The sequence below is a fragment of the Lissotriton vulgaris genome, chromosome 10, assembly GCF_964263255.1.
Source record: "Lissotriton vulgaris chromosome 10, aLisVul1.2, whole genome shotgun sequence".
Classification (NCBI taxonomy): Eukaryota; Metazoa; Chordata; class Amphibia; order Caudata; family Salamandridae; genus Lissotriton; species Lissotriton vulgaris.
Window position 1 is genome coordinate 1079211434 of NC_141698.1, and position 22571 is coordinate 1079234004.

The following is a 22571-nucleotide window of genomic DNA, read 5'->3' on the forward strand; positions in this document are numbered from 1 at the left end:
ACACCAGAGCTGTGCTTATCCCCGACCCCTAACAACCCTTCATCCACCCTAAACATCACCTATCCCTGAACCCAAAAAGCCACCTCTACCCCTAATCGTCACCCAATGTAATGAAATTTTGGATTTTCCCTAACCTTAAAATTATCTTTCTTTCAAAATATTTATTTTGATATTCATTTTTTTCGACTTTGTGCATTTCCTTAAATTGCAGTTCTTTAAAATAGTTTTTCTATATTTTGGTTTCCTCAAATGTGGTTTGTCAGTTTTCGTTTTTCTGTTATTTCACATAGATCAACTTGTAGATCTAAAATACACAGCAAACAATTTACCTCACTTTTGTCTGGAATAGAGACACATTTGCATTAAAGTTAATAATCTGATAGGATTGTGATACTTCCTAGGATGACATAGCATATTTGCCCAATATCTGTGCCAGCTAACCCTCACATACAACTACTTTTTTAGAATTTGATCCCTGCTTTAACGCTTTGAGGGTAGGGCAGCTTAAAGACTTGGCACTAGTTGGTTTAAAGCATACAAAGAAGCATTGGCAAAGCCAGTAGGTCGTCTTTTTTCCATGTTAGCTTCTGCAACTTATTTTTGGTGATGCTGTGCAATATCAGCATAAAGAAGAATGCTATGCAGCATTATGACATGAGGGCACATAAGCACCTGTACGAGCTTGAGCGCTCATGAATGATGATGTATGTATGTGTGCACGCCACCATGCATGCCTACAGAATGAAGCGCGTACCAATGTCTTTTTTTTATTTACTGTCCCAAGATGGCAGATGCCAATTGGAGTGGTATATAAAGAAATTAATTTTTATTTGTGCGAAACCCCTTTTTTTAAAGGGAGCGCCAGGCAGCAAATGGATGCTGATGGACACTTCAAAAATATTGAACAAATATTTTATAACCATGAAGTTGTGGCGTTGCAATAGAGGAGCGTGGGAGAAGCAGATGGAGGTAAGCAACTGGGAGTGGGCGGGGGGAGCAATGGAAGATTTTGGGTCCAATGGGAAGGAAATAAATGAAAACAAATTAAAAACTGGGTATGTGAAACAATTGATATGGTGGGGGGATTAGGGAACAACAAAGAGCACGTGGAAGGAGGCAGGCTTAGAAGGGGCTTTGCAATGCAAAACAAAAGAAAACAAGCATTTATAATGCAACGGTCTCGCCTTTGCCAAAGTTAGAGCTATTGGCATTGTAAATGACATTTTTTTTATTTATGTGTTGGTTTTAAAAACCGATAAATAAATGGCATTGTCATTTACAATGTCAATAGCTTAATCTCTCGAAAATGCAAGACCTATTGCATTTGCACCCACAGACACACACACACAGAGCCCCACACACACACAGAGCCCCCCACACACACAGAGCCCCACACACACACACAGAGTCCCACACACACAGAGCCCCCCCACACACACACAGAGCCCCAACACACAGAGCCCCACACACACAGAGCCCCACACACACAGAGCCCCACACACACAGAGCCCCCCCCACACACACAGCCCCACACACACAGAGCCCCCCCACACACACACACACAGAGCCCCCCACACACACACAGAGCCCCACACACACACACACAGAGCCCCCCCCCACACACACACAGAGCCCCACATACACACACACAGGGTTAGAAAAACAATTTTGACGGAAATGCCTTTTGCATCCTTATAAAAGTGTCAATGCCTTTAATCTTCAAAATAGGTTGCACCTTCCTTTTTACACAGGATGCGTAGATCGCTTCCCTTCAATGCCCTTCCCTTCACACATCCTTTTACTAGCTGATAGTTCAGGGGTGGCCCCCAATCCCTTCCCTTGTTTTACTGATTTTTGCCTCCCAATGTCCCATCTCTCTGCATATGACCACTTTTCTTTTTGGACATCCCTTTGTGTTTTTTTTGGGGGGGAGCACCAGTTCACTCTCCTTCACTCATGTTTTAAACTAATCTGTTCCCTTATGCTGCTCTTATTGTCCACCTTTCGAGGGTTCCTTCTGTTCTCCTCATCATAGACGCCTGAGCCCCTGCACCGGCCTTTGTTCTAGAAGCTAATGTCTATTCAGCAATCTCGGACCCAGAAGAAACCATATACCCCATTCTCAACTGTCCGCTTTTTATTCTTCAATTAATTAAATTTCAAGGAAATAAACATTTTTCCGAATATATGTCCCACATTTGTTGCAAACAAAACCGTGTTTGGTAGCGAAAAACACTAACTGCCAGATCTCAAGGTGCATTGTACTGAAATTGCATTTATACAGCGCACTAACAGCCAGATCTCAAGGTGCATTGTACTGAAATTGCATTTATATAGCGCTTCCTTTCTCTGACAAGGCGCTGCACGGGTGACATGCTACTCAGAACCTGTCAACCTGTCAAGACCCGATCAATCAACGTGGACTGAATGTCTTAAAGGACAGAAAGAATAGAAGGAGTACCTCTTTTATTCCTAAATAACTATGCCTCGGTCCAAGCATAGTGTAAGGGCATCCATATGATAGGGCGGTGGACAGCGTGCTCGGATTAGCGCCTGAGACTGATAGAAAGAGCCGAGAAGCAGGTGCTTCGCATCGCTGCCTCCCCCATGGCTGCGCACAGGCCATTAACAGAGAAGAGCTGCGCCTGCATTTTCTGCTTGAGAAGCTCCCGCTCCAGTGTAGCTGGAAGCCAGGAGGACCGACTGGCACCAGTGGGCAGGGCGCCCCCTGTCTGCCGCGGAGAGAGCCTGCCATGGACTCTGGTGAAAGGAGTGCGTGACTTCAGCTGGCACAAACAGGCTATGCCTCACGGGAGCACGGGCTGTCCCTGCACACCCGCTGCCTGGTGGCCTCGAGTAGTAAATCTCGCCCATTACATAAGAGTCCTGAACTCATCTTGGTTGTCTCAGAGACTGATGCACTCACTATGCGTCTGACAAGGGCAGAGGGCCCAGGAGGGCCGAGGGCGGAGGGGTCAGGCTGTTCCCGTAAAACAATACACGCGGGCGCCCTACACATGCACGCGCGAGAGCTGCCTTCTTGGGGGGTGGAATCTTCATTCAATCTGGAGCGAGGCCAGGTGAACGCAAGGACGTCGAACCACCAAAATGCCACAGGGTGTCAGAAGTTGCACTTGACCTCCTTTGGCCCACTGCAGACACAGCGGTTTGACCCCTAACCATTCAGAAGCCTATTTTATTTTTGTTCCTGCCAATGCCTTTATGAGCCGAGCTCTAGAGTAGTAGCAATTGGAGTGCCAGGCGTAGCAAAGTGCGATCCAAGTGCAGCAGCGATCGCTAATGACGTTGACATCAACTCTGTGGGTGAGACGGATGGACGGGAAGAGGAGAAAGGGTGGCGTGAATGAATGGTAGCAGGGTTGAGAGAGGGGGAGGGGCAACGGGATGAGGCAGAAGCGGAGGAGGGGGTGACACACGACCACGTTTCTCCGAGGCGAAGCAGAAATGCCTCGGAGAAACGCACGGTCATTTTGGGATTCGGGGGCGTGTTTTTGTTCTCTCCTCTTCCCATTGGCTGGTAGGTAAAATTCCAGCCAATGGGAATAGGAGAGAAAGAAAAGAGAAAGAAAGTTAAAAACACACCCTCGAATCCCAAAAAGACGGGGCTTGAACGGAGTGACACCCCTCTCCTCCAATGGCTGGCCTCCATTTAAGAGCCAGCCAATGGAGAAGAGGGGCGGGTTCAAGCCCCCACACTGTAAACATAAGATCTCTCCCTGCGACTGCGCAAGCGCAGCTACGCAGGTCTCAACCTAAAAAGTAGTTCACTGAATGTGTACAGTGGACAAATACAAGTCATTCAACATCCAGGCAATCGTATGTAAAAAAATCCAGCTTCAGGAAAGGGACAAACACAAGAAGAGGAAGGAAAGCCATCAAATGAGAAGCAAGCAAAAGAGAAAGCCAAGAAAGCCACTTCATGGCAAGCAGTTGATGGGCACAAAGCCAATTGTAACTTTTTAGTATTGTCCACTAGAGGTCGTTTGCAAACACAGAGGCTCTGTAGCCTTGACCTAAACATATGAATACATGAGTGTTACACATGCTTCAGAAACCTGGGGTCGAGCGGTCATTCCCAGGTATCTTCCAGAGGGAGTCCCGCACACGGGCCATAGCCCCTAATAGTGCTCTGGAGCCAACGCCATGGCAGTGCTCCTGTGACTGGGGCGCCAATATTCATTTAGTCAACCTGGCTTCAATGCCCACTGCCCTACCCGGAGAACAAAACAGAGGGCAATGTTTGTGGGTACATTTCTATCGAACCAGGGGGGGTGGCAAAAACATGACCAATCTATAGGAGAGAAGAGTGTTAGACGAAGAACTGTCTGTCGTAAAGACAGCTTGGCAGGAGAATCAAAGAGAGAGAAGAGACATGTAACATCAGGAAGGAGCAAAAGCTGGGTGGGAGAACCAAAGGGAGATAAGGGATTCAGACACGGAACAGGTGGGAAGGAGCAACAGCTTGGTGGTAGAATCACCTTTCTACAATGTTCAAAGTTCTCACTATCTACCTCTTTCTTTAATGAAAAAGTCTTGGTATCCCGGGGAATGCATTCTCGTGCTCGACCGAGGAACCAGACATGTTGACGACATTCACAGACCTGAGCGTACTCTCCAGAAGGTTCCCTATCACTTGATTTTCAAATAAATCACAACATAAACTCCTCACAACAAAGTTTCTATGTTTTCTGTAACCTCAAATGCAGTTTTGAATCTGTCTTAAAACTCCCTTGTCCGTACTGAGTACCGGGTCTATACTATAGGCCCGATGTACTAACGCACACGTTACATAAAGTGATCACAACTTCCTGACAGACATTTTGTTTCAGATTTTCTCATGGAACCTGTGTACTAAATAGCTTGCATCCCAACTTCTCCAGTTCCAGGGGGGTAAAGTATGACCTGGCTAAAGAAGATTAATTAAATAAGTCAGCATATTTGACGCCCCGTGATTGGCTACAAACACCTGGATGGTGGCCTGCAAGAGACAGCTGACCATCATCTTTGAGTTTGCATTGCCAATGGGAAAATATTTTTTAAAGCAGCCGGCTTAACGGAACTGGTTCTGCTTACTTATTTTTTTACATCAGGAGAAGGAAGTGGTTCAATTGACCATATTCTGCTCTCCCAGAGGTCGTTCAAAAGGATTCACTGAGGGGAAGATGTCCCAAGGGGACCACAACACCATTGCAGCTCTGTCCCCTTTCATGCCCCATCCTAACTGGATTGCAAAATGGGTTTTGCAAGTCGGAAAGGCTTTTCAAGCTCTTAAAATAGTCTTAGTAAATAGAAAAGAGCCGTTTAGAGGTCAAAAACCACCCGAGTCCATGTTTTACTACTTGGAAGCTGCATTTACTGCTTCTGAACAGATACTTCCCCTCACTTCTGGATTACAAATTGCTGCCATATAAGAGTAACACATTTTTATAGTGGTGATATCAGGACCGCAGGATGAGGTTTCCAACCACGTTTGCTCAGATGAAGCCATCATATCATGAGTAAGCCGAGGCCAGAACAACGGTAGGCTAGCCCGGCGCTGTGCGCGCATCCTGCGTCCCTGCCACTGAGAATGGCCGGGCTAGCGATTTCCTCAGTTAAACGCTTCAAGTCAACCAATGCCAATGATCGAGTCATAATAGAAACAAAACAACGGTTGGCTAGCCCGGCGCGTTGCGCGCATCCGGCGTACCTGACATTGAGAATGGCCGGGCTAGGAATTTCCTGTTAAACGCTTCAAGTCAACCAATGCCAATGATCGAGTCATAATAGAAACAAAACAACGGTTGGCTAGCCCGGTGCTGTGCGCGCATCCTGCGTCCCTGCCACTGAGAATGGCCGGGCTAGCGATTTCCTCAGTTAAACGCTTCAAGTCAACCAATGCCAATGATCGAGTCATAATAGAAACAAAACAACGGTTGGCTAGCCCGGCGCGTTGCGCGCATCCGGCGTACCTGCCACTGAGAATGGCCGGGCTAGCGATTTCCTGTTAAACGCTTCAAGTCAACCAATGCCAATGATCGAGTCATAATAGAAACAAAACAACGGTTGGCTAGCCCGGCGCGTTGCGCGCATCCGGCGTACCTGCCACTGAGAATGGCCGGGCTAGCGATTTCCTGTTAAACGGTTCAAGTCAACCAATATCAATGATCGAGTCATAATAGAAACAGAACAACGGTTGGCTAGCCCGGCGCGGTGCGCGCATCCTGCGTCCCTGCCACTGAGAATGGCCGGGCTAGCGATTTCCTGTTAAACGCTTCAAGTCAACCAATGCCAATGATCGAGTCATAACAGAAACAAAACAACGGTTGGCTAGCCCGGCGCGTTGCGCGCATCCGGCGTACCTGCCACTGAGAATGGCCGGGCTAGCGATTTCCTGTTAAACGGTTCAAGTCAACCAATATCAATGATCGAGTCATAATAGAAACAGAACAACGGTTGGCTAGCCCGGCGCGGTGCGCGCATCCTGCGTCCCTGCCACTGAGAATGGCCGGGCTAGCGATTTCCTGTTAAACGGTTCAAGTCAACCAATGTCAATGATCGAGTCATAATAGAAACAGAACAACGGTTGGCTAGCCCGGCGTGGTGCCCGCATCCGGCGTACCTGCCACTGAGAATGGCCGGGCTAGCGGCTTCCTCAGTTAAACGGTTCAAGTCAACCAATGCCAATGATCGAGTCATAATAGAAACAGAACAACTGTTGGCGTATGTGTGTACAGTTGATATGTAGGCTCCTGTAATGATGGACACACACAGGGGCAATAGGACTGGCCTGAGGAAGGCCAAGGGCGGGAGGGAAGGGAGGAGCCAGGGACCAAGAACTGCAGTTAGCCGATGTACCAGGACGAGGAAGGACAACAATAAAGATGCTCCCTCATCACAGCGTGTATCCGTGTCTCTATATGCCAGGCAGGACACTACAGCTCCCTGGCATAATACTTTATCATAAACTTTCTTCTATGAGTTGATTGTATTTAAATGGTATTTGGATAATCCGAGCCTTGCCACAAAGGCCGGGGCATACATTGTGCCTTACACCAGGGCTTAATTTCTAAAATAATAAATGTAGGGCACTGACCAGGAGGCCACTGCAGCTTGCACCACCCATTGCATGCCAATGATGGTACCAAAACAACTACTAACCATCTCTCTTACCTGCAAGTGCAACAGTTCAGATTGTTCCAGGTCCCCAAAGCTAAAGGAATGGCTGGGGAGGCAGGAATTTTTTTTAAATGTATATTGTATTCATAAACAACTGTTGTTCTGCTCCTCTTTAAATTAGATGAGCAGCACCACCATGTGGCAGACGGTCATAAGCCTAGTGTTGAATATTGAGGGCCAGTGCTGACCACCAGAAACCAATTAAGTGCAGGTGCAGAGCAATGGAAACCACCGGCTCAAATTAAGCACTGCTTAATTCTCATCTTAGCAGTGGCGTAGTAAGGAGGCGATGGGGGGGCACGAGTTTTGGAGGCGGTTGACACCCCCCCCCCCCACCCCCCCCCCACACACACACACACACACCTGCGGTCTTCACCAGTAAACGCAAGGACCGCCACGGGCGGCAAAAGCTTTTGCTACGACACTGCATCTAAGTTGTGAATTACATCTGAACACCCAGGCCTGACTCACAAAGGTTCACCAGTATATGTTCTGTATGTAACTTCAGGTTTAGGAGCAACATGCGCATGTACCTCTAGGAGTAAGACAAACGGACAGAAAAAAAGCTTTGACACACACACACAAAAGCTGCCTTCAGCTAGGTAAGTGCATCCAGGGCGGGACTGGCAATAGCGGGCACCGGGCGTTTCCCCGGTAGGCTGATAGGGTGGGGGCCGGTTTTGGGCCCCTGGTGGGCCGGTTTTGTTACCGGGGGCTGGCAATATCAGCCCCCTGTAACAAAATCGGCCGAAACTGGCCGTCACAAACAGCTCAGCTGCACTCCTCCTCACCCGAGGGGGGCCAGCTGAGCAGTTTGCCAGGGCCGGTTTCTGTTCCCAGCCCGGCCCTGAGTGCATCTTTCTCATGGAGAATCAGAAGGCAATCACACCTAAGCCTGGAGGTATCCCGAACGCTTTGCGCAGGAGGTCTGGACGGAGAGTCACATATAATTTACCTGTATAGTGGTAGTTAGGTACAACTGCTAATGAAAAAGCTTTGCTGTTTGGCCCAAAGAATACACATGGATTTACCGTGATCTGTAAGGATCATTTATTAATTAATATATGTCGCCTGTTACAGATGGTGGGCACGGCACTCAGTTTTGTGGACCTGCCCAGGTCATTTTTTTCATCATTGGATTTTGACCCAGAGAAAGAAAAGGGCAGAAAAGGGCACATTAAAGAGACCGGTGCGCAAAGTGACGGGGGAAAGGCATGAGGTGGAAAAGACAAGGCAACCCTGGTGTTCAGCGAAGCCAGATTTAGGCACGGCCACAGGCAGGCTTCCATGGAAGTAACTTGGGGGTTTGCCCTTATTTATTTATTTCTCAAATACATAAAAGACCGAAGACAATGTATGTGAACATACAGCTCGTCACGAGAGCCAAACAGGGGTGCAGGGATCAGGCACCCCACATCTGCATTAAGCCGCATTTCAGCCTTGTCCTGTCCCACCAGCCAGGCCCCGGCATTAAACACGACCTTGTGGTGTTGTGCTGCTGTTTTCCTGCAGCCAGCAGCCGGATCTGCTGAGGCGAGCATCCCTCGCTGCTGGCTGGCTCAGGCTCTGCGGGGAACCACTGAAAGGACGAAGGAAGGGGGGAGGGAGGAGAGAGGGGGAGGGGCCTGGGAGGCAGATCTGAGAGAGGATGAAAGGTGAACTCGATTAGCTGTAATTCACACACACACAAGGCACATCCCCTCCCCAGGCTGATACGAACAGTGACACGGGTATTCTGCCTTTCAAACAGACAAGGTGAGACAGTACCAGCTGGTTAGGGTGAAATGCAGGAACAGCTGGCTGAGGAGTAGGAAATGACATCACGTGACAAAGATAGATCCGGGCCACAGCAAAGAAATCTAAACAGTCATTGCTTATTCCCTGGCAATGTCAGAACACCCGTTTCTTACACAAAAACAAAGCATTTATGGAGGGTCATTGTGAAAAAAGAAAAGAAATTTAAAAAAAAACTGGAAACAATTACACCTCATACCCAAATTTTGCTTATTTTTACAGTTTTTCTTGGCGGGAGGACAATTTGAACCCCTGTTTTCAATAGGATGAGGGAGTACACCCACCCTGGTGTTCCCTTTTGAATCCCCTCCCATAATGTCACCACACTTTTCATCTATGGTCTTCACCATACAGTTTCCCTGCTTCTTTTCCAGTGGCGGCTGGTGACATTTGTAATTGGTGAGGGGTGTAAAAGTTGGGGATGAGTTTTATGGAGCAATCAAAGCGAGTGAGTTCAACCAACATAAGTGGTGCCCAAGCAAAATTTGAAGAAAAATAGCGGCAAATTTTAATCAATAATGTATTAATAATTTTGGGCAGGACATACCTTATGTCTTTGAGCAAGGTTTGCGCTATGTACAACTCCAAAATAAAATGTGGATTCTGCATAACAGCTCTTCTACAGAGAAGAGACTCAGCCTGCGGTACCAGGAGGTTTGCAGGATGATGTGCGGAGACTAGGATTCGAACCCGGTTCCCCATGATACATGGTTACAGTGTTTAATTTGAGCCAGTAGTTCCATTGCTCGGCACCAGCACTTAATTTTAATACCAGCACTTATAACAGTCTGTCACATGGTGGCGCTGTCTGTCTAATTTAGAGATGAGCACAACTTATATAAACTAAATGTGTGTTACAATGACTAAAACCTTCTGCCCAAGCCATTCTTATAGCTTTGGGGCAAGGGTTAGTTTTAATCCTCACTCTTGTAAGAGTGTGATGGTCAGTATTTGTGTTGGCATGACATTGGCCGCACTGGCATGGGAAGCCTGACGGAACTCCAGCAATGTTCCTTTCACATGGGGCCTGCGTCACCCTTACGCCTGCCATGAGGCAGGCGTAAGGTTTTGACGCATTGGCGTCCTAGAAGTGGCGCAGTGAAATCTCTTAGATTTTGCTGCGCCACTCCTACGACCCTTTCTTTCTACGCCCACCCTGCATACATTATACCTGGCGCAGTTATAATGTAGCACAGGGGTTTACGAACTGACGCATCTTCCTAGATGCCTCACTTCATAAATATGGCGCAACATGGCACATTTTTTTACGCCACTGGTGCGTCAAAAAAAGTGACGCACTGGTGGCGCAAAAGTGACGCAGGGGCTGATAAACGAGCCCCCAGGTCTTTTGGCAAGAAGACACTGCATGTCTTAACTGTGTAGAAAGATGTATTGGCTTTTTAGGTTTCGCCTGGTGTCCGCTGCGCAGCAGCGTTCGCGCAGGCGAAAACTTTTGTGAAGAGTATGGTGCCTTTGTCACGCCTCTCACTTCCATTGGCTAGCTCCATAAATGGAGGCTAGCCATTGGAAGTGAGATCTGTCTGCCATGGTTCGAGGCGATTCGTGGGCGTTCCGGCAATGTTTTTCTCATTCCGCCCCTTTGCGATCGTCATGCGGCGGTGGGCGGTTGTTTATTTATTAATTTTTTTCAAGCTTTGTTTTCGCCATTTTTAAAGTGTCATTTTCAGGGGTGGGTTGCGCGATGTCCCGCTCTCCATTCCCGCCCCGCCTCCCGCTAGCCGTGTGCCCGTTCCTGCCCCCTCCGCTGTTCGTGTGCTCGTTCCCGCCCCCCCTCCCGCTGTCCGTTCCCGCCCCCCCTCCTGCTGTCCGTGCTCCGTGTGACTGCTATTGTCGGCGGTTACTTCCCTGGCTGTTCGTTTGTTTGGAGATTGCATTAGTTCTGTACTCTTAATTCCATCTCAGGGACAGCATAGGTCTATGTTAGTTTATTTACGTTCTTTTTTCGGAATCTGTGTTTCCGAGGTTATTAGCCTTTCCTGTACTCTTCCCCCGCCCCCCGCACAGCCAGCCACTCTTCACCCGCCCTTGTTCCAACCTTCAGTGACTTATCCATTCCTGCACTAGGAGAAGGAAAGACAAGAAATAAGGGGACACACTTCACTCTAATTTGGAACCCGAACATTCCTTTCCTTCAGTCTGGCCTCTGCCCATCATTCTTCACAACATACAAGGGCTCAGGCTATTTCTGAAGGGGACAGAGGAACATTCAACGTGAAACAGACAGCGCTGCACATCACGCAGACAACATCACTGCTGCACTGTTGCACTGCACTGAGTCATTTTCACTGCAGTACTCGGGCAGTGTGATCCTAACAGCAGCACTGCACATTCACCCTCAGAACTCTACGGGGTAACACGGTGCAGCTCTACACAGAGCATGCATGCTCGTGGGCCCGATTCCGGCGGGATGCTTTCGATTTTTGGAGCAAAAAAATGCTTTTCTTTAGGCTGTCTCCCGCCTGAACAGCATCTGTTTCAATAGAAGTGAAAGGGGTAAATCCATGCTCCCGATTGTGTTTTTAGACTCTCCCACCTCCCTCCTCTAAAATGTTGGCCTGTATGCATAGAGTGACTGTCACTGTAGCAATGCACATGGTGGCACTGACTCAGTGCAGCACTGCAGACTATGCCCTCACTGCATCACTCGACAGGGATCTCACTGCAGCATAAGAGAGACCTCACTGCAGCACTGTAGAGCCTGGCCCTCACTGCAGGGCTGAACTGCGTTCTTCCAGTATACAAAGACACCCTCACAGCAGCACTGCGCAGAGTGACAGTCATTATTACTGCACTGGAGAGGCCTCCCTGCAGAACTGTAGAGTCTGACCCTCACTGCATTCGTGGGCGTTCCGGCGATGTTTTTCTCAGCGTCCCTCGAGTATACCAAGACACCCTCACAGCAGCACTGCGCAGAGTGACAGTCATTATTACTGCACTGGAGAGGCCTCACTGCAGAACTGTAGAGCCTGACCCTCACTGCAGGGCTGAACTGCATCCCTCCAGTATACCAAGACACCCCCACAGCAGCACTGCACAGAGGGACCGCCATTATTACTGCACTGGAGAGACCTCACTGTAGAGCATGACCCTCACTGCAGGGCTGCACAGAACAGCCCTCTGTGCAGTACTACACAAAGAAGAGCTTAATGGAGAAATGCACAGAATAATCCTCATTACCACACTACAAACAGTACCCCCCTCAGCAGCACTGCACTAGAGGGCAACACTGCAAGATGATAATCATTACATCACTGCCCAGACCGACTCTAATTACAGCACTGCACACTGTGGCCTCCTCTGCAGCACTGCACACTGTGGCCTCCTCTGCAGCACTGCACACTGTGGCCTCCTCTGCAGCACTGCACACTGTCTCCTCCTCTGCAACACTGCATACTGTGGCCTCCTCTGCAGCACTGCACACTGTGGCCTCCTCTGTAGCACTGCACACTGTGGCCTCCTCTGCAGCACTGCACACTGTCTCCTCCTCTGCAGCACTGCACACTGTGGCCTCCTCTGCAGCACTGCACACTGTCTTCTCCTCTACAGCACTGCACACTGTCTCCTCCTCTGCAGCACTGCACACTGTGGCCTCCTCTGCAGCAGTGCATATGCACCCTCACTGCAGAAATGTGTGTGTGTGGCTGGCTCTGGGTGGGTGTGTGTGTGGCTGGCTCTGGGTATGCTTGTGTGGCTCTGGGTGTGTGTGTGCTAGTAATTGCTGTCTGCTGAGCTCGTCCGTAGGGTACAATAGGTCTCACATTTGCGAGAGATTAAGCTATTGGCAATGTAAATGACAATGCCATTCATTTATCTGTTTTCAAAACCAACACATAAATACAAATTTTGTCATTTACAATGCCAATAGCTCAAACTTTTCCAAAGGCGAAACCATTGCATTGTAAATGCTTGTTAATGGGTCCTTTCAAAATGTCTTTACTGATAAGAATTCAGTATTATCTTAAGCTACCCTTTGTTTTTTAGCAACCTTAGACTAACTAAAGATTCGTGCAGCTGTTTGATGCTCGCTCATAGCTTACTGTGCTATATCAGGAGTCTTACTTATGAGATGCAAGTAAGAAAATAATCGCTAATGCAACAATATTCACCCGCTGAGCTATCTACACAAAATACGACTCTGTGATATGCATGCTACATGTTGTGCTTTGCAGGAGGCACATTAACCCCCACACCTCTTTAGGATGAGCCGAAACTGGCACTAAACAAAGCTCAGATAACCTTCAGCAGATACATCCATCACCCCCGTTATCTTGACAATTTTATTATCGGCTGGAACATAAGGAATTCTGAAACATCAATGGGTAAAAGGCATCTGTAGCAACTGCAGCCGCCCACCTGCCAGAGCTGTGTCCCAAAGCCAGCACCGGGTGTCCGCCTCGGAGACGAATTCATGAGGCGCTACCCTAATCCCAGGCCGCAACGCCCCGCGCGCACACATGAGTTTGAAGAGGTGAGAAGAGGGCGTGTCCCAGCCGCTAGAGCAGCAGTAGCATCTGTTCCATTTTTCTGTCTTTTTCCAGTATAAGAATTATACGAGACATTGCACAAATATTGGCCGAGGTTATTTTTTGCTCACAGAGGCTTTTATGACACTGTTGCAAGGGTGGGCTGCTGCTGCTGCACCCACTTAGCTGGCATTTGCGACAGAAGGTGTACTTAGCATAACTGCAAGGGTTGTCTTTTCTCCCGGAGGCCAATAACTCTGTTCTTGGGCTACTGCAGATGACCACATTGCGTGAGCATGCTTCAGTTCGGACTAAACATAATTAAGGCCTTGGCAAGAATGTCCATGACAAATTTGACACTTCCTTTTTCTTTCTAAATTATAATAATAATAATAATACAGATTTTTATAGAGCGCGAACAGTTACCTCAACCGGAGGTGTCCCGGCGCTATGTTCAGAGTTTCTTGAATGAAAAGTATTTGAAAAGAAAGCAAACTATTTATAGAGATTAAAAATGTAGAATTTATTGCAGTTTTGAAAAACCTTAAGATATGTGCTTATTGTTCCTCCAGTATTTTTTTTTTTTTTTTTTTTTTAAAAAAAACAATGTTCCAAAAACAAGCACTGGAAAAGCCAATATCTTAGCACTTACGTTATAAAGCTGAGACCCATTGGTTTTACCAATACCTATTTAATGTAGCGCTTGTATCATTAGTACCACTGTCCCCCAATTGTTGCTTAGTATGTTACTCACCTACCTTCGTATATTATGTCCCAATCCTGATGATTTTAACTTAAAAAATGTACAACATTGGCAACATTGTTCGATCCTTTTGCTTTCTTCTTTATAGGTCGAGTCGACCAAACAGTAAAGCTTTCTGGTTGCAAAAACACCTACTGTCAGCTTACCAAGAACTTACAGTGGGCGTAAAGCTTGTCCATGGCTTGCCATTGGTTGTGTTTATTGTCCCTCTCATTTGCGGACTTCTTATCCAATTGCTTGCCTTGTCCATTTTGTGTTTGTCCTTCTCCAGTGCGCGCATCCCCCCCCCAGTGCTCGTGTTCTTGCTCATCTGTGTGCTTCTCTCCCTGGGCTCTGTGTTGCTCTGTCTCATCAGAGGGCTTCTCTCCTTAGGCTCTGAGTTTCTCTCTCTCATCTGTGCGCTTCTCTCCCTGGGCTCTGTGTTGCTCTCTCTCATCTGTGTGCTTCTCTCTCTGGGCTCTGTGTTGCTCTCTCTCCTCTGTGTGCTTCTCTCCCTGGGCTCTGTATTGCTCTCTCTCATCTGTACACTTCTCTCCCTGGGCTCTGTGTTGCTCTCTCTCATCTCTGTGCTTCTCTCTCTGGGCTCTGTGTTGCTCTCTCTCATCTGTGTGCCTCTCTCGCTGGGTACTGAGTTGCTCTCTCTCATCTGTGCACTTCTCTCCCTGGGCTCTGTGTTGCTCTCTCTCCTCTGTGTGCTTCTCTCCCTGGGCTCTGTGTTGCTCTCTCTCATCTGTGTGCTTCTCTCCCTGGGCTCTGTGTTGCTCTCTCTCATCTGTGTGCCTCTCTCGCTGGGTTCTGTGTTGCTCTCTCTCATCTGTACACTTCTCTCCCTGGGCTCTGTGTTGCTCTCTCTCATCTCTGTGCTTCTCTCTCTGGGCTCTGTGTTGCTCTCTCTCCCCTGTGTGCTTCTCTCCCTGGGCTCTGTGTTGCTCTCTCTCCTCTGTGTGCTTCTCTCCCTGGGCTCTGTGTTGCTCTCTCTCATCTGTGTGCCTCTCTCGTTGGGTTCTGTGTTGCTCTCTCTCATCTGTGCGCTTCTCTCCCTGGGCTCTGTGTTGCTCTCTCTCATCTGTGTGCTTCTCTCTCTGGGCTCTGTGTTGCTCTCTCTCCTCTGTGCGCTTCTCTCCCTGGGCTCTGTGTTGCTCTCTCTCATCTGTGTGCTTCTCTCCCTGGGCTCTGTGTTGCTCTCTCTCATCTGTGTGCTTCTCTCCCTGGGCTCTGTGTTGCTCTCTCTCATCTGTGTGCCTCTCTCGCTGGGTTCTGTGTTGCTCTCTCTCATCTGTGCACTTCTCTCCCTGGGCTCTGTGTTGCTCTCTCTCCTCTGTGTGCTTCTCTCCCTGGGCTCTGTGTTGCTCTCTCTCATCTGTGTGCCTCTCTCCCTGGGCTGAGTTGCTCTCTCTCATCTGTGTGCTTCTCTCCCTGGGCTCTGTGTTGCTCTCGCTCATCTGTGTGCCTCTCTCGCTGGGCTCTGTGTTGCTCTCTCTCATCTGTGCACTTCTCTCCCTGGGCTCTGTGTTGTTCTCTCTCCTCTGTGTGCTTCTCTCCCTGGGCTCTGTGTTGCTCTCTCTCATCTGTGTGCTTCTCTCCCTGGGCTCTGTGTTGCTCTCTCTCATCTGTGTGCCTCTCTCGCTGGGATCTGTGTTGCTCTCTCTCATCTGTGCACTTCTCTCCCTGGGCTCTGTGTTGTTCTCTCTCCTCTGTGTGCTTATCTCCCTGGGCTCTGTGTTGCTCTCTCTCATCTGTGTGCCTCTCTCCCTGGGCTGAGTTGCTCTCTCTCATCTGTGTGCTTCTCTCCCTGGGCTCTGTGTTGCTCTCTCTTATCTGTGTGCCTCTCTCGCTGGGCTCTGTGTTGCTCTCTCTCATCTGTACACTTCTCTCCCTGGGCTCTGTGTTGCTCTCTCTCCTCTGTGTGCTTCTCTCCCTTGGCTCTGTGTTGTTCTCTCTCACCCATGTGCTTCCCCTCCCCAGCTCTGGGTTGCCCTGGCCAGTGTGCTTCTCTCTTTGCCCCCATATTGTTTGCATCCTCTGTGCATCTCCGGCGTCCTTCTTATTACTCCCTCTTTTGTGCTATTCTTTTCCCTTTCTTCCCACCCATTACCCTGCTTCACTCTTCCTTTGCCCCCTCAACCCTGTCTTCTTTTTAAAATATATATTTTTGGGGAGGGCCATGCAGCAAAATGCTGATCTAGAACTAAAAGCACTGCCACACTTTTTATTTTAAAATTTTACTTATTGATCAATCTCAGAACTTTCAATGAAAAAAATGGCTCCCAAGCAGCACATGTGTCATGACACGTGTGTGTGCATGCGTCATGACGCCTACTCACACATGCATCGTGATGCCTATGCACGTCATGTCACCTGTGCATGCATAAATGTAAATGTAAATGTCAAGGTATTTGTAGAGCGCACTGCCACCAAGCGGTTTCTTGGCGCTATTACTCATACCGCTGTGGAACCCTTCCTGGCTTTCCATGTGAAGTGTCCACTCCTGGGCACCCCCAGGGTAAAGCCAGACATCCCAGCGCTGTTGGGGCCGGAGAGGAGGTTAAGCAAGCTATTGCCCAGAGTTGCAGCGTTGGGCCCATGATTAGAATAGGCACCGAGGCGAGAATTGTCAGGTCTGAGGAAATTGAGCCCAAGACCCGCCGAGGCGGGAATTGAACCCTGGTCCTGGGCCAGAGCTCTGCATCAGGGTCTGCCGCTCTAACCATAGAGCCACACTCCTCCATATGCATATGTCATGTCAGTTGTGCATGCACATGTCATGTCACCAATCCCTTTTGATGATGCTGTATTGACAGAGTGACCTGGAGTACATACTCACCAACCCTTCACTGCCTCATTGGTGCCCTGGAATCCTTCACACTTATAAGTTTGACACAATTCACAGAGGATCCCAGGAGCACTAACGCCCCTTAGCTCAGGATCTTACTGGGATAATAATTAAAATGACAATGGCATAGTGCTCTAAGTGGGCCATGGCTGGCCTGGCGTGAGCACTAAAACATAATAGGGTCACCCAAGAGACCCTAGGACCTGGGTACAGTTCGGTACAAGCAACAAAGTGGTCCAAACGGGAACTACGAATGTAACATAAAAATAGAAACTCATTCTCAGAAGACAAATAATATTATTAATCTATGTTGAGACCTATTAAGTATCACAAATAGGAGAGAACAGAGAAAATGCAATATCAGAGCCATGGAATATGCAAAATATAATATATATTAAAGACTTGTAATACATACACAACATTTAAAGATACAATGGTTGCTCCATCATGGGAAAAGTACTAGAAAAGGTGCTTGTCAGCGTGAGAAGTGATAGATATTTACAAGATAAAATAATGTAATATATATCGCAGTGCATGAGGCTCTCTGAAGCAATGATCAGTGACCAATTCAATGTCCTTAAGGTACAGTATTCTGCTTTAATTCATTAATCCCCTCTTCAACTGTAATGATTCAGTCCAGGCATGGATTATGAGGTTGTCAACGTTTCGACCCAGAAAAGCGCGGTCATTCAAAACCTTTAATGTGGGTCTTCATCAGGACAGAAAAAGAGGGGCAACCTGTATAGGGATAGTGGCAGTTAAAAACATGTCTGCTGTGTAGTCATAAAACTCAGTACTCTCCTGAATATGCCAAAACTCACCTAGAGTAGCACGGAAACTTGTCCCAAAGCAGTTCGAGCAAATATGAAAAGACAAAGGCTTGTGGGCTTCTCGTCTAGTGCCTATGCTTCCTCAATGTTCCGTAATGTGGCAAAAACTTCTCATGAAATCACATATGTATCATGATCACTATTAAAGAATTGTATCAATCTGTATAATCACTCACCCACTGAGATCAGAAAGTCCATGGGGCGGCGTGTCAAGAATAAGTTCCCTTCCTCATGCATGTGTACAGGGCTGAAGAACAAAAGCCAACTATGTTGAACCAAGTACTTAGTAGTAGTGATAAAGCCCAATAGTAGTAGGCCCCAACACTTAAACATACAGTTCTCACCAACTATGTATGGTGAATCTGTACTTCAGGCCTGGAGAGTCATTCACACCAATTGTTGAACTGCCACAATAATAAAATAGTCATTACACGCAGAGCCCATTCCACTGGGAAACCATCGAGCAGTAGCGAAAGAGCGGGAGGCATTGAACCAGGGCTCTAAGGGACCCTCGATTTCTTTCCTTCAAAAGAACCGGTACATTACCAAACATTAGAGCTGTATTACAACATGCTGTTACCTAGAACACGCCTCTTGTGGGGGTTTCTTGTGGGGGTTTCTTGGGGCGGTTTCTTAGCCACACTCTTAGCCCAAGGCCCTTTTTAAGTAAAACACATCCTTTCATCCCATTTGAACCAGTGGTTCTGGCCTGCTGCCTGTTTCTGTGCCACACAGTTTCAATTACATTTGGTTTTACCTCCCTCCACAGTCTGAGGCCATGCACTTTAAGGGCAGTGGTCCTGGCCTGCTGCCAGAGCCTCTGGTCACCAGCGTAAATAAATGTAGGTATTGTGTCCCTCTTCCAGTGTCTAGGGCATTAGCTTAGATGGAAGTGGGGTTCTGGCTTGCTGCTTGTTTGGAGCACTCTGTTTTAATGGATTCAGAGTTCTGGCTTACTGCTAGCCTGAGTCACTGTGTGCAAATTTCAGTGGTATTTTGGCTTGCGGCAAGTTTGGGGCAGCGATGCCTAATGGCAGTGGGGTTCTAGCTTGCTGCTTTGCTGGGGCACTAGTGTTATTTCAATGGCATTTTGGTTGCGGCCAGTCTGGGGCACTGAGCTTTAATGGCAGTGGGGTTCTAGCTTGCTGCTAGCCTGGGGCACTAGCGTTATTCCAGTGGTATTTTGGTTGTTCCCAGCCTGGGTTACCCAGCGTTAATGGCAGTGGGGTTCTGATTGGGTGCCAGTCTGCAGCACACAGCTTTAGTGGGGGGGGGGGGGCTTCCATCTTGCAGCTAGTCTGGGGTATTCGGTTTTAATGGTGGATTTGGGGGAGGGGGTTTTAGTGAATTCTGACTCATAGTGAGCGTCTGCTTTGTCAGGGTCCCTTGAAGGGGTGGGGGCCAACTGCACCCCAAGGACTATCTATCTGTGTTAAACCACTGGCTCTGGGATGAACAGGTGAGAGAGTCTGAGCCACAACCACATTCAGCCAAGGACACAAGTGCTGAGGATTACTTTTGTACATTAACCCTTTCGATGCTGATGACGAGCTCAGCTCGTCATCACCCACGGGTGTCGTGTGCTGATGACGAGCTGAGCTCGTCATGAAACATGTAAAATATGAATGTCCAGCACAGCGCGAAAATCCCCGCAGCAGCCATGTGGTTAATATGAGTGAACTGTTGCCATGTCCACCATTAAGAATAAAAGGGGCAGTTTCATTAAAAGCTGAGCAATGCTCTTTTAATTCTGACATTCTTGTCCTTGAAGGGGCGGGCAGAGAGGTGGCTTGTGGGATAGAAAGCGGTGAACCCAGTGACGCGGCAAGTGTACGTTGCACAGTAACCAGCGCCCTGTTTAGGCCTCAGGCTGCAAAGCGATGTCTGTGCTTGGACTTGTGTTACTTTCCTGAAATTTACGGTGTCTTCTCTGTCACGTGGTAACAATGTCCCATGTTTTTTGTTACAACTTAGAAGCAACTATAATATGGTACTTTGTTCAGTCACTGCTGGGAAAGGAAAACATGTACTTGGGACACCCCTGCAATTGCAAACAAGCATTTACAATGCAACGGTTTCGCCTTTGGAAAAGTTAGAGCTATTGGCATTGTAAATGACAACATTTGTATTTATGTGTTGGTTTTGAAAACAGATAAATAAATGGCATTGCCATTTACATTGCCAATAGCTTAATCTCTCGCAAATGTGAGACCTATTGTACCCTACGGACGAGCTCAGCAGACAGCAATTACTACCACACACACACTCAAAGCTACCCAAAAGACCTGCGCCCTCGTCTAGCACACTCCGCATCAAAGCACCTGCGGAAATCTGACAGTACAAGGGACAGCTGTAGGGTACTTGGAAGAACATGGGTTTTAAAACAAGTAGTGCAATACGACACGTATTAAACTGTGCAGCTACATATTTAATGATGTGGCGGCATAGTAAAAACATGAGTAGAGAGTGTGATACAAAACTGCCTCAGAAACCTGAGTGGTGACAGTCAGCAACACTACGACACAGCACACTGAGTGAGCAATTGAAGAAACAACAAGGGTAAAGTAATCAAGGCCACTGGTGGAGCCCACAGGCCCTGTGCCACCCTTCAATAAAGAACACAGGGCATGGAGTGCAAGACTATTGTTACTCCGGCTGCTACCACGTTTAGGTGCAGGAGTATAACCGTATAAACTACTCCCAGAGAGAAGTGGTACAATCAGTTTGGCAAATGCATGCACTCACTATACCCCAAGATGGAAAGCAGAACTTGGGAAATATGCTGGAGTTCATAGTAAAGAATTGCACTGCAAGTAAAGCAAATGAATTCCCACGGGGTGTTCCGTCATCTGCATGTCCACAAGCAACCATCGAAGCAATAACATGAAGGGGTAGGGCAATCCAAGTGTTTACAGCAACGGGGCACACTACTGGCCCCCAGCGCCGGGACACCTCGCCTGAGGTCGCTGCGCGCTTTACAAATGCTGATTATTATTACTATGAAGTGACCAAAATACCAATAGTGCATGCGATAGGGAAAAATGTCAAAGTAGGAGATATTCAATCAATGTTTTTGAATAAGCCTACAAGTAAGGTTAAAATGATACCTACGGATTTACTATAACAATTACTGTTTTCAAAAGATTCGAGCGTACAGTGTAGCATTGAATAAAAATAACAAGACTAAAATTAGGGGGGGGGGGAGTACAAAGTATGAGAAACCAATATTTGACTCGCATTCATAAAAACACTTGGTGGCTTTATAAAACAAGTCAAAGAAAAGTTTCAAATTTGAGTTTCTGGACCCATTATCACACACCCTGGCATGCGAACCTATAAAAAAAACATTCAGGAAACGGAGAAATGTTACATTATTCCAAGGAAGAACATCGACCAAAACTACACGAATACTGCCAAACCTGAGCCTGACATCTGCTGTTAAGGAGTCTATCCAGCTAAGTGTGGAAGTGAAGGCTCTGGTGTTTTATAGACGCAGGGGGCGGGTGCACGAATATTTTGTTGTGCCTCTATCTGCAGAACAATGCAGCCAGGCTAGCTGGAGGGAAAGATCTAAAAGCGAGTCTGCGCGTCGGAAAGAGACTGTACCTTTAAAAACCTAAGGCGTGCAGGGGGAAACAACTGCATGCCGCCTGAGCTCCCAAAGAGAAATGCGCGAACCTCTGATTATCTTGGTTGGTGTCGTGTGTCGCTAGTGGGCGCCGGACAAACACCAAACTCGGCACACAGGTTGGTTGCTTAAGGATTCTTTATTTCTTTATCTCTGCTGCCAGTTACATACATGTCGGTCCCCTCTGCCCGTCCTGGTCAGTCTACTGTCCTTCCTGTCCCTAACCAGATGTGGTGTCCGGTGACCTGGTCACCTCCCTCATGACCCACAGGGTCCTAGTGTCCTCCAGTCCTGTCATCCCATCTGTCGGGTCACGACATCTCCCCTTTTGTTTCAAACAAATGTTCATGGTACAGTTCTTCTGATCATTTTCGCCCCCTTAACCCTTGACATCATTTACTGACTGTTATGGTGAGGAGAGAGAGAGAGAGAGAGAGAGAGAGAGAGAGCGAGAGAGAGAGAGAGAGAGAGAGAGAGAGAGCGAGAGAGAGAGAGAGAGAGAGAGTCCATGTGTCTGGTCGACCCGTCTCTCCAGTCCTGACTCCTAAGTTTCATCACTTAGTCCCTTTTTTCCTTTGTATTGCCCTTTTGGTCGTTGTTCTCTGCCATCGGCTTTTGCTTCTGTTTGTCGGTTATCCTCCTTCTGCTCTCCTCTTGCCGGCCTCTCTTCGTCTGCTTCTAGCTCCTTGCCGTGTGCCCAATGTCGTGGGCCAGCTGGGACTATCTCCGTTTGCTCCTCTGCTTCTACGGCCGCCCTTTGTTTTGTTTGTTCCCTCAGTGATTCTTTTCCGTTCTCTTCCTCTTTCTCTGGTCTCTACGTCTTCTCTTTTCTTGCTCTCAGTGTGTCTTTCATTTCTTTTTTTGTCATATGTCATAGTTATGAGACCCATTGTTTGGGCGGTGCTGTTGCTCAGCAAGCATGGTCCTGGGACATCGCCTTTCAGCACATGAATGTCCTCTTTGTTCTTTTTGCCTCCATATTTCAGTTCCTCTGTGAACTTTCCCAGGTTTGTTACCTGTTTCTTTGACCCCTAGGTGAAAATCTTCACCTTGGACGCTC